Raw genomic sequence first — 11,681 nt, forward strand, 5'->3', positions numbered from 1 at the left:
TTGTGGGGGGGCCTGGCCTGGATCGGTGCTTACTGTGTTCATGCTGGCCAGATTGTTCTGCCATGGACCGACAGAATGATAGACCCACTCTCAGGGCACTCGGAAGGTTAAACAAGTTTATTTACAGGTAAGTGACTGAATAGAGAGATAATGCAGTCAGTGATGCAGTAGAAGTGGTGAAGGTATTGCAGACTTTTTATAAGGGCACACACACACACAAAATACAGTCCACAGGGCTCGGAGTATGTGGAGAGGTCTACACAGAAAGGCTGGTTATTTCAAGGAAAAGACGAACAGAGAATCATAACAGGAGGCCGAGTGCGTACCTAGTTGACGCAACAATCTGGCGATGACTGAGTTTGAGTCAAGGTAAATCTGATCAGGTGATCCTTTACAGGTGAGTAGTTAACAGGAATTTGGAGAGCACAGGAGGAGCCACCTCTGAAGAAAAGTACACACACACACAAATAACAGGAGAGAAAGAAAGAGAGAAAAGCAACGGAGAGAGAGAGAAAGAAAGGAAGGCCAGGGCAAGAGAAACTTGGGGACCATGACAGAAACATTTAGCATTGTTCAACATTTTTTAATTTGCAAGGAGTTTTCATGGATTCATCAGTGTCCTTTCCATCAGCTGGCTGCTCTTTCACACAAAAGCTGTAATAAAAGCAAAACAACACACATTCCATGGACACAATTCAACTCACAGTTATCAGTATGTTACTGAACTTGATGGGGAACAACAATGCTATATCCATGTTAATCACAGCAGTAGTAAGCTGCTTCTTCAGTGAATATGTCATGCTCCACAACCTTCAAAAAGGGTGACAGGTTGTATTTCAATAACAGATTCAGCCTTGTTGTGGTACTTGTACATCCAGGGTGAAAAGAGTTAAAAGAGACTCAATTTCATCTGCAAAAAAACACATCACCAGTTTCACATGTGTAACAGAAATATGATTTCTTATTATCCTTATAATTAGTTAAACTCTTAGTTAAAGAGTTAAATGAATTATCTACTACAAATGGTTGGGAGAAAATCTTTACAAAGTACGAAAGACAAAATTCAGAGGGAAAATATTCACCTTTGACTTTACTTGCATTACTCTTATTTTTAAACCAGCTATGTTTGTTTCCATCATAGCTGCAGTGTTATTATCTAAACCTGGTTTCATCGTTCATTCAGTGGTATAATGACTCATTCATTTATACTCTGTCATTTATTTATTCTGAGTAAAGTCCCTCCCATCCAGTGAATACTTGTCAGGTGCTTTTTATCTTGGGGAAGCTGGTTCTGGCAGACAAGGTTCACTGGTGAGCGCCCAAGCTGAGCGTCATGGGTGAGGCCACTTCACAAAAGGTACCGTGCCCTTTTATGGTGAAGGATTTATTAAAACAGCCAGCTTCTGACAATCCAATTGAAAATCCACTTCTGGGTCTGTTTTCCCTCTAACGGCAGTGACCCCTTCAGAGAAGATCTAGGGAGGGGGACTGGAGGAAAGACAAGGACAAGAAGCAGGTTTTTAAAGAGCTTCAGATGACTGGCAGGTAAAAAAAGTAGAAAGTCAGTGGTGAGAAATTACTGTAAACTGCAAATGCCTGCAGTTAAGAGCAACAGTGTCATATCTCCAGCGACTAGTGTTTCAAATAGTAACAGTCGTTCCTATGTGTGTGTGTGTGTTTCCTTTCCCCAGTGGAAACCAATGTGTGTCAGATTTTGCCCTTTTGCCACTTCTGTCAACGTTCTTCTGATGGTATTTGAGATCATGGCCAGTTTTCATTTGTCTTCACTGCTTACACACTTTGTGCCAAACTCGCCAGCATGTGACATTCACGGAGGCTCATGAAAATGACAGTAGTCTACACTTTGTGCCTGCATTCTCCATCCTAAAACCAATTTGAGCCATGAAGCTTTGGCATAATCCTCATAAAGCTCCCATGTTATTCACAGAATGGTAACCAAGTGAGCCTTAAGCTTTGCCAAACAATGAGCTGAACACAGCCATGGCAGAAAATGCCATATGAAATTCAAGCACTGTTAGGTCAGCTAATACATGAATGATATTTTTATTAAATGGCTTACATGATAATCTTATAGTTAGCAAATAAACATAATTAAACAGTGTATAAGAGTCACAGTTATGCTTTTCTGTGACCCTATACTGCTGGAAGACACAAGGTCTTCCATAATTGGTAGTCCTGAACCTCAGTTCAGGACTACCAATTATGTACCTAGGCTGCTAATCATTTAAAAATACCTCCCGTTTCTATGAAAGTTAATTATCCAGTTTCTGGTTCGAGTAATTCTTACCATGTTGAGTCCGTTTTGGCCTGCTTACTACACTAGATTTTTTTCTGAATAGAGTGAGCATAAATCAATGATGTGGAACACTGTTATTTGAGAATTATTTAACAGATACAGCGCTGACTAACATATACGAGGCGTTGAACCAAATAAGTGTACTAGGGTCTTACTGAAAATGGTCTGAAAGCTTTTTGTTAATCCGTTGTTTGGTTTTAGCAGAAATATGTATATATATTTTTGCTGTTTAGTTACTACAATATTTGAGATTGCATGTCCCCTATTTACTTTAGAATTCAAATGAACAAACTATCAGTTTCAGGGAGTCTGGAACATATATTCGTAGTGACTCAACTTTGGACAGTTTCAGTCTTGTAGTCATTCAGTCTGCTTTGAAATTACCTTTCACTTAAGGTTAAGGTTTGACACAAAATTGTTCACATTATCCAACCCTCCCACATATCACAAGAAGAAAAAAAAAAACCCTAGCTAAAGCTATTTTCTTCTGACCTTTTCAGATACATACCATACTTACAAGGCAGGAGAAGAGGCGAAAGCCAATTGGCCTCCAAATTACTGTGGTACCAAATGAGCACTTCATGCCAAGACTCCAGCCGCTGTAATTGCACAAGTGTGTATTTATTCAGGCAAGCTCCAGGCCATCACATATCCATTAGATGCTGCTTGGAGCCTGGCTCCCTCTCCAGTCAGCTAGATTCCCAAGCTCGCCATGTTGTGATGCACAGCAAGTTGCCAAGTCCTTGACAGGAGCAAAGGTGGAGTCGCTATGAGGTCAAGGGGCTTCTTGCTTGTGGGTTCAAGGTTCAGTGGATGGTTTTGAATGAAGAAATGAGAGGAGTGTTTCAGGGCAGGCTAGGGGAAGAGCTACACTTAGTAGTCTCTTTTTGAGTGGATTATTGATTGTGTAAGAAGTAGCTAACCTCAAAGCACACCAGGCATGTTCTCCTGTTGTGTCTGACATAAGGGAAACACTGGGGTTTTCACTTATGATTCTTTATATCATGATTGTGTACCTTTGAAATTGAGATTTGATGTGCTTACTCCACAATTATCCTTAAACAGAATGTTCAAGATCTCATTTAGCTCACAACATATGGATCATTTCATGAACTCAAATTCATCTTTATGTAGATAAGAGAGACATTTTCTTTGAAAGCAGTTTCATTTTCATTCACATTGGCAATATGGGAGCAGCCAAATGAGTCTAAAGTCATAACTAATCAATTTTACAATAAAAGTAGCAAAATACATCAGTATAGCACATTATAATAAGCCTGTATTTTTGAATGTCTCATGACAGTGACGTAAGCGAGTGCAACGTTCGTGACAACAGCTGTCTGCAGATCAACAATGGATAATATATCGGGCGTTTCTCAATATGCATACTTGCGTTCTCGTGTACTCGTGATACGTCATCAGTCGGAGACCAAGTACTGTTCCAATTCGAAGTACGCATCAAGCCGAGAACGCGAAAACGGGTAAACCTCCGCCTAACCCACTCCTGCTTTATAGGTGAAAATAGAGCAACAGGACCGCTAGTCTTTGATTTTATTTATTTTCTGCTGTGTTTTACTTTCATCTATTTGAAAGAGTGAGTGTAAACACAAAAACATATTTTATTTTATGTGCTGGAATGTGCAGAAAATAGATTTAAATGTTAAACAAATTTCTTCCAGTCAGAGAATGTTGCATATAATTTAATTTTTGATGGTGCATAAAGTTAAAAGATTAAAACTAATAAAACAAGTTTTAAAAAGAGACTTTTCCATTTGATTACATTTTGTATGATGAATTACGCAGAAAAAGTAGAATTGGGCTGAAAGATCTATCGCTTTATTACCTATTCAGGTTGTAAATCGTGTTTTTAAAAAGTAACTAAGTAATTAATTACTTTTGAAAATAAGTAATCAGTAAAGTAACGGGATTACTTTTTGGGGGAAGTAATCAGTAATTAGTTACTGATTACTTTTTTCAAGTAACTTGACCAACACTGTTTGGCACTATATAAATAAAATTGAACTGAATTGAATTGAATTGTTATTAACCTCTGTCTCTCTTCCACAGCATGTCTTTCATCCTGTTTTCCTTCTCTCACCCCAACCGGTTGCAGCAGATGGCCCCGCCCCTCCCTGAGCCTGGTTCTGCCGGAGTTTTTCCTTCCCACTGTCGCCAAAGTGCTTGCTCATAGGGGGTCATATGATTGTTGGGTTTTTCTCTGTATCTGTTATTATAGAGTATACTGTACAATATTTATATTGTACGCCTTGAGGCGACTTTTGTTGTGATTTGGCGCTATATAAATAAAATTGAATTGAATTGAATTAATTGCTGGATAGATTGCTGAAATATGAGCCTTATATCAAAAGTAGGTTCTAAAGAAATCATTCATATGCTAGAATTTGATTTTGTTATGCACTTTAATAGTGCCTAAATGTGTTTTTTCTCCTCTTGAAACTTTAATATGGCTCTCCTTTGTTAAGAATTTACAAAATCTCCAAAATGTTAGAAAAATAAAGTGACATAAAACCCCCAAATTTTGACACACCCCATGTACTCTGAGGGCCTGTAATTTGGAAAATGTTCATCATATGGAGGTCCCCAGCTGAACGTGTTACTGTGAGGCGACAGTGCACTGCTGTGCCACCCCCCTTAATATTAACATGTTAAAAATCTTAGCATGCTGATATTAGCATTTAGCTCCAGGGGCCATTTCTGTGGATGTAGTCTAGTGTGAATTATCCTTCCTATTTTGAACCATGAATATGATGCCATAAATCATAGAACTGTCTGCGCCATCATTATTTTATATTAAATCAAGACACCAAATTCAGGCAAAGCAATGGCAGAACTGATTTAAAAAATGCATTTACTTCCCATTTTGTTCATTTCCATGTGAAGTTACAGTTTTTTTAAAAAAAAGATGTAATTGAGACACCAAAAGAAACACAGCCAAAGAAACCAATATCATTTCCCAACAGACAGTGCATATTGTTGCAGACAATTTTACATAGTGATGATGTGAATCTATATTTCAATTCACAGCTAATAATTACCCTGCCATTATGCTGCCTTTACACTGGTGTCTGTAATAAATTCAGAGCTGAGATAATCTGTTTTAGTGTGATAGAAAGGTTCATTAATATGGAGAATACACAGCGGAGTATTATCAGTGCCGGCAAACAGCAGCACAAATATTATATATATTTTTTTGTTTTTCTTGAAATGTGCACTACCATGCAATAACAGCATTAACTTGCTTTGCTGATGTATGAATTTTTGCCACCGGGTGTGCAGGCTTCAGCTCTGATCTAGGTTAGCAATGTTTAACAATTATCTGCTTGTTTGTGATCAAAGTTTAACCTCCGGTGCTTTATTCCAAAAAAATCCAAACAAACAAAAAAATTGCATGAACTCACACCATTAAAAATACTTAAACCCCACTAAGGTTTTTCCCCCCTTCTCCTTCCTTAAATCCAAAACAAGACTGTAATTATTCAGCATCTTTTAGATCCCCTCGCTAATGTCCATGTTCCCTGTAATAAATGACAGGAAAGAAAAAAAAGAAAAAGACTAATGATGGCTGTGGAATACTCAGTCTGCAAACATGTCAGCAGAAAACCACAGTCAGCTGTGCGCTGTCTGTAGCTTTAACCCAAAGCTAGTGATGGTGCAAGAGAGCTGATGGTAAGGCTTTGGGACTGTGCAGTGGGGAAAAGATAAAAACAGAAGTCAGATGAATATGCCTTCTACTATTGTTGCAATGTTATGACCAGTCTAATGAGATCTGTGGAGATTTGGGGCTCTCATTTTGTTGTATCACCCATACACTTTCCTGCACAAGAAAACCCACTGTGGAATTGTCCTCAGACACATCCACTCAGATGGATGGATGCATTCGCTGATGTTCCAGACAACAGAGCATCATTCAGTGCCTTTTTATGGTTTACATCCAAACATACTGGAGTCCTGTGATAACAGTTTTTTTTTTTTCTGTATTCCCAAATGCTGCACAGAAAGAGAAATGCATGTTTTCATAAAAGTGTCTCTTCTGACCTCCAGGAATATAAATGATTTTGTTTTCCCTTATTCGTGTAAAACAATTAATCACACCCGAAAAGATTTTTTTCTTTTTTAATTTCATCACAGTAGGGAAAAATAATCCTGATCTCTCACTTCTTTAAATCCACACTCTCTCCCCTCCCCAATCCCTGCACATATGCATGTCCTCACTTGTCACACAATCATTTTGATCTTCAGTACAATTCCTTGGACATCTCTGTTCGTTCAAAAAGGCGCAAAAACACAGTGTCACGTTCACCACACTACCTGCATTTGTTAGCAGTTTAATTTTGGGGATGCCAGACCATCTGCTTGGCATTTGTAGATGGCAGAGTGAGAAGTGATAAATCAGTCAAATGATTGCTTTCAGGGCTGCAGCTCTTAATCTCCTCTTTAAAAAAAGGCAAGAATATTTGCTGCTCTTCATCAGTCATAAGCAAATAATCAGTTTCAGGTCTGTTATGGAAATTTAAGTCATGCAGAACTTTTGTATTGGATATGTGAAGTTATTTTTGACATTTCATAAGTCAAATAGAGTCAAAGACAAACCTCAACCTCATTTTGAAAACCAGAATGGCAATATTTTGAACACAAGTGTGAAAAAGCAAAGTCTTTTTTGTGTCCACGGAAAATCAACTAATATAGATTAACATACATACTGTATGGCAAGATTTGTCATGAAATTAAAGTTATCCTTAAATACAGTGCCTCCTCACAGGTTCCACAAACACAGCACTAAGCCTGAGGAACATTTTGCAACCCTCATACATTTAATAAAGGGAAAAGAAATATGGTTAGTCACCATCATTGTGCATGAAAAATAGTTTATTTGGGGAATTTGTTATGTTTAAGTGTCATTTTAGCAGACATAATTGCAGTATAAAATTCACAATACTGGCCATATTCAGACTAATAGTATGAATAGTATTTTGTCCTCACTGCTCGCTACTGAAAGTTAAGTCAGGACAACAGTGTGTGTAAAACTGCAGTTGTCAGTCCTTAATAATTATGTCCACTAAATTTTCTACAGACTTCTGAATCAATACTGAAATTGCACCCCTGATTGCAATGAACTTTTGGACTAGAACTTCCATTCTGTGTATTTTAATCACCCCATTCTTTAGTTGAAAAGGGGTGGGGAGAGGAAAAAGAAGCCTTTCATATTCTGTTCCAAAAAGGAACTCAATTAAGAGGTCCCAAAAGGACTCTTTAATGGCTTATGAGAGAGGCAATGATGAAAGAGACAGAGGTTATAAATATTTCAGGTAATTTTGTTACCTATTCATCTCTTCTTCTATATCTAGTCAGCGATCTGTCTCATCTCACAGATGGTTTAATATACTAAGTCGTTTCTGTTGTTCCATAACTTACTGTGTGTAACTAGATAATCTATTTTATGCAGTCTTTTATGGAATTAGTATTATGTTTTATAAGCTAGTATAGAAACTTATAGCAATTTATTAAAAAGAAAACTGTCCATTCTGTTCAATCATACATTGATATAACATTTATTTAATTTCATGAAAGCTTTTACATGTAACCTTCAGTTGGTGCAATCCACCATATATAGACCAAGGTAGAGCTCTGGTCATCCTCCCGTGTTTTAATATTTTATCATGTTTAATGAAACATGATTTTGAGTTATTTGCTTTGTTAAGATTCTGAAGCATTAACAGTAACATAACCAGTAACATTTAGTTAATGGCAAATAATTTCTGAATGACCAACTGTCGATTTTAACTGTTATTAAATATTTCTGTGGCATGTTTTTGTACTCAAGCACAAGTACACACATGGGAGTAGTTGCACATCCTCCACAGAAAAAATAACAAAGTCTGTATGGTAAGAGGGGCACCACAGTTTCCACTTTATCTAACTTAAATTGTATGTAGTGTATTGTGCTATATTTATATCTTGTAGCTATCTGTATTTATTATAGTTATTTTGTAATATTTTGTAATATATTGTGTTATTTACTATTGGTACTGTCATGACCCAAAAGCAGACGCAAAGAGACAAGACTGGACTTAACAAAAAGTGAGCCCTTTATTTAGGCTGGGAGAAAATTCAAATAAAACTACCAAACAAAATGCAAAAGAAGAAACTGAACACAATGCACATGAGATGAGGGACTGTCAAAATAAAAGAGGAAGTAACGTGCACACATAGACCCAGGCAAGGACACACATGCTTGACACTAAGACAGGGATAAAAAAAACATGGAAACACAAGACAGACTGGGGGAGCCAAAGGAAACACAGGGAGAAGAACATGGAGAGCACAGAGACATGACAGGGACGAGAGACATAACAAACATGAGGGGGCACCAAGGAAGAGAACAGAGACGTGGCGATGGAAACATAAACTGATAACCCTAAAGTAACTAAAAACTAAACTAGAGACCTCTAATAATATAGCAGGGACATTACCAGGGATTACCAAACTATTGCTAGTCACAAGAACTAAATCAGAAAACCCAAGATAATACAATCCAGAAAACAGGTTCACTTCTCAAAATCGATTTGATTCGATCAAGATTGGTATTGGGTAGCTGACACTGGGTCAATGACCCAATACCATGACAGGTACTTCAACTTGTTGGTTACTTTTCTTACTGTGACCACATAATTTCGTCTGACATTAATAAAGTGTTCTGATTCTCATTTTATTTTCTGAATTTACATAAAACTAATGGTAAGTTGTAAAAATAATAATAATAATTAAAAATAATCTGACAACTGACGTTTTAATGACAACATTTTTTGAATATACAATAATGCTGAAATATAAGCAATATGCCAGACTTATATATTAAAATATGAGTATATAGACTATAGAGAATATAATTACTTTCCAATGTTCAATAGTTTACTTACAAGAATCACTTTATGAAAGAGGGACCCTGAAATATAAATGCTTAGGGTAGTGTTATGGCATGGGTGTTGTATTTGTATTCTCATATTGTTTGTTTGTTTGTTTGGTAATTTATTTTGATCATTTAGACAACAAATATTGTCTTAAGTAAGTATCAATATACTTTTTAGCATTTTCAAGCAGGTTCTGTGTAATGTTTTTTGTTTATGCTTTTAACGTCACCATAAATTATTTAATTCATTCATTTTCTGGCATTTAATAGTATTTTTTGTGTCTTTAGATTTATCAGGTTCAGTGAACACTCCAATCTAGTGGATCTCAGATGAAGCATCATGTGGACCTCCTCCTCAAAAGCAAGCAGCAACACTTTTAAATGTGCAAGCTTTTTCAACGAGACAGTATGCCTTATTCCTCAAAATATTTGAGGGAACCAGTGAGAAAGATCCTGCTGTGCAGGAAACCCTGATGCAATGCATTTACAAAGGATACTCCAGAATGAAAGAGTATGATTGACACGCTACAAAGCATGCAAACAGAGTGCACAAATGCAGACATACTGACAGCGTTATAAGGGCTTCATGAGAATCATATGTCACTGAAGCAAGCTTGGAAGCTGGGGAAAGCTGTACTTGTATGAAATAGTGAACGAATATGAGGATTCCAAACACATGATATGTATAAACCAAATTCATGCCACATTTTAATTTTAAGGCAAAGTGAGTGTAATGATTTTTCCACCAACTTTGTTAAAACTTTCACTGAATATAAACATTCTGATTTAAAAGATGCCATGGATAGCATAAATAAGCAGTTTGCCATTTGTAGTGCAAACTCGTGGACTCGTCGCTCCTCAGATACTGCTGTTGTCAGTGAAGGCAATGCTGACATGTGTTATCCCATCTGTGACCAGGTACAGCTTTGAATAAAATGACAATGAAATGATAATAAGTCTCACTGAAACCAGTTTCCTGTGGTCTATGACCATCTCCAAGCAACGTCTTGAAACCTCTCTCCAACGACTTTCCCTACGAGGAATACTGTTATTGGTTCTTTTAAATTCTGCGAATTCTGAGTAATGTTCAGCACAAACACAAAGATTTTTTGGAAAATTTGCCATAGGTATACCATACCAGTCAAAAGGTCAGACACACCTTCTCATTTAATGGTTTTCCTTTATTTTTACTACTTTCTACATTGTAGATACATACTGAAGACATCAAACAAATAAAGCAAGTTATAAGGAATTATGTAGCAAAGAAAACACGATAAATAACTCCTGAAAGTAGCCGCCCTTTTCTTTCAATTCAATTCAATTCAATTCAATTTTATTTATATAGCGCCAAATCACAACAAAAGTCGCCTCAAGGCGCTTTATATTGTACAGTAGATAGCACAATAATAAATACAGAGAAAAACCCAACAATCATATGACCCCCTATGAGCAAGCACTTTGGCGACAGTGGGAAGGAAAAACTCCCTTTTAACAGGAAGAAACCTCCGGCAGAACCAGGCTCAGGGAGGGGCGGCCATCTGCTGCGACCGGTTGGGGTGAAAGAAGGAAAACAGGATGAAAGACATGCTGTGGAAGAGAGACAGAGATTAATAACAGATATGATTCGATGCAGAGAGGTCTATTAGCACATAGTGAGTGAGAAAGGTGACTGGAAGGGAAAAACTCAATGCATCATGGGAATCCCCGGCAGCCTACGTCTATTGCAGCATAACTAAGGGAGGATTCAGGGTCACCTGGTCCAGCCCTAACTATATGCTTTAGCAAAAAGGAAAGTTTTAAGCCTAATCTTGAAAGTAGAGATAGTGTCTGTCTCCCGAATCCAAACTGGAAGTTGGTTCCACAGAAGAGGGGCCTGAAAACTGAAGGCTCTGCCTCCCATTCTACTTTTAAATACTCTAGGAACAACAAGTAGGCCTGCAGTGCAAGAGCGAAGTGCTCTAATAGGGTGATATGGTACTACAAGGTCATTAAGATAAGATGGGGCCTGATTATTTAAGACCTTGTATGTGAGGAGCAGGATTTTGAAATCAATTCTGGATTTAACAGGAAGCCAATGAAGGGAAGCCAAAACAGGAGAAATATGCTCTCTCTTTCTAGTCCCTGTCAGTACTCTTGCTGCAGCATTTTGGATTAGCTGAAGGCTTCTCAGCGAGTTTTTAGGACTTCCTGATAATAGTGAATTACAGTAGTCCAGCCTGGAAGTAATAAATGCATGAACTAGTTTTTCAGCATCACTCTGAGACAGGATATTTCTAATTTTAGAGATGTTGCGCAAATGGAAGAAAGCAGTCTTACATATTTGTTTAATATGTGCATTGAAGGACATGTCCTGGTCAAAAATGACTCCAAGGTTTCTCACAGTGTTACTGGAGGCCAAGGTAATGCCATCCAGAGTAAGAATCTGCTTAGATACCA

General features: G+C 37.4%; 1 long non-coding RNA gene across 1 annotated transcript; it reads left to right on the plus strand.

Annotated features, from left to right (window-relative positions):
* The first annotated feature begins 1,274 nt into the window (after positions 1-1,274).
* LOC102083236 (uncharacterized) lies at positions 1,275-10,515 on the plus strand. The gene is made up of 3 exons (XR_265675.2): positions 1,275-1,357; positions 1,457-1,545; positions 9,534-10,515. It is a non-coding gene; the product is annotated as an uncharacterized LOC102083236 (long non-coding RNA).
* The last annotated feature ends 1,166 nt before the right edge of the window (positions 10,516-11,681 follow it).

Source organism: Oreochromis niloticus, linkage group LG1 (assembly GCF_001858045.2).
Source record: "Oreochromis niloticus isolate F11D_XX linkage group LG1, O_niloticus_UMD_NMBU, whole genome shotgun sequence".
NCBI classification, from domain to species: Eukaryota; Metazoa; Chordata; class Actinopteri; order Cichliformes; family Cichlidae; genus Oreochromis; species Oreochromis niloticus.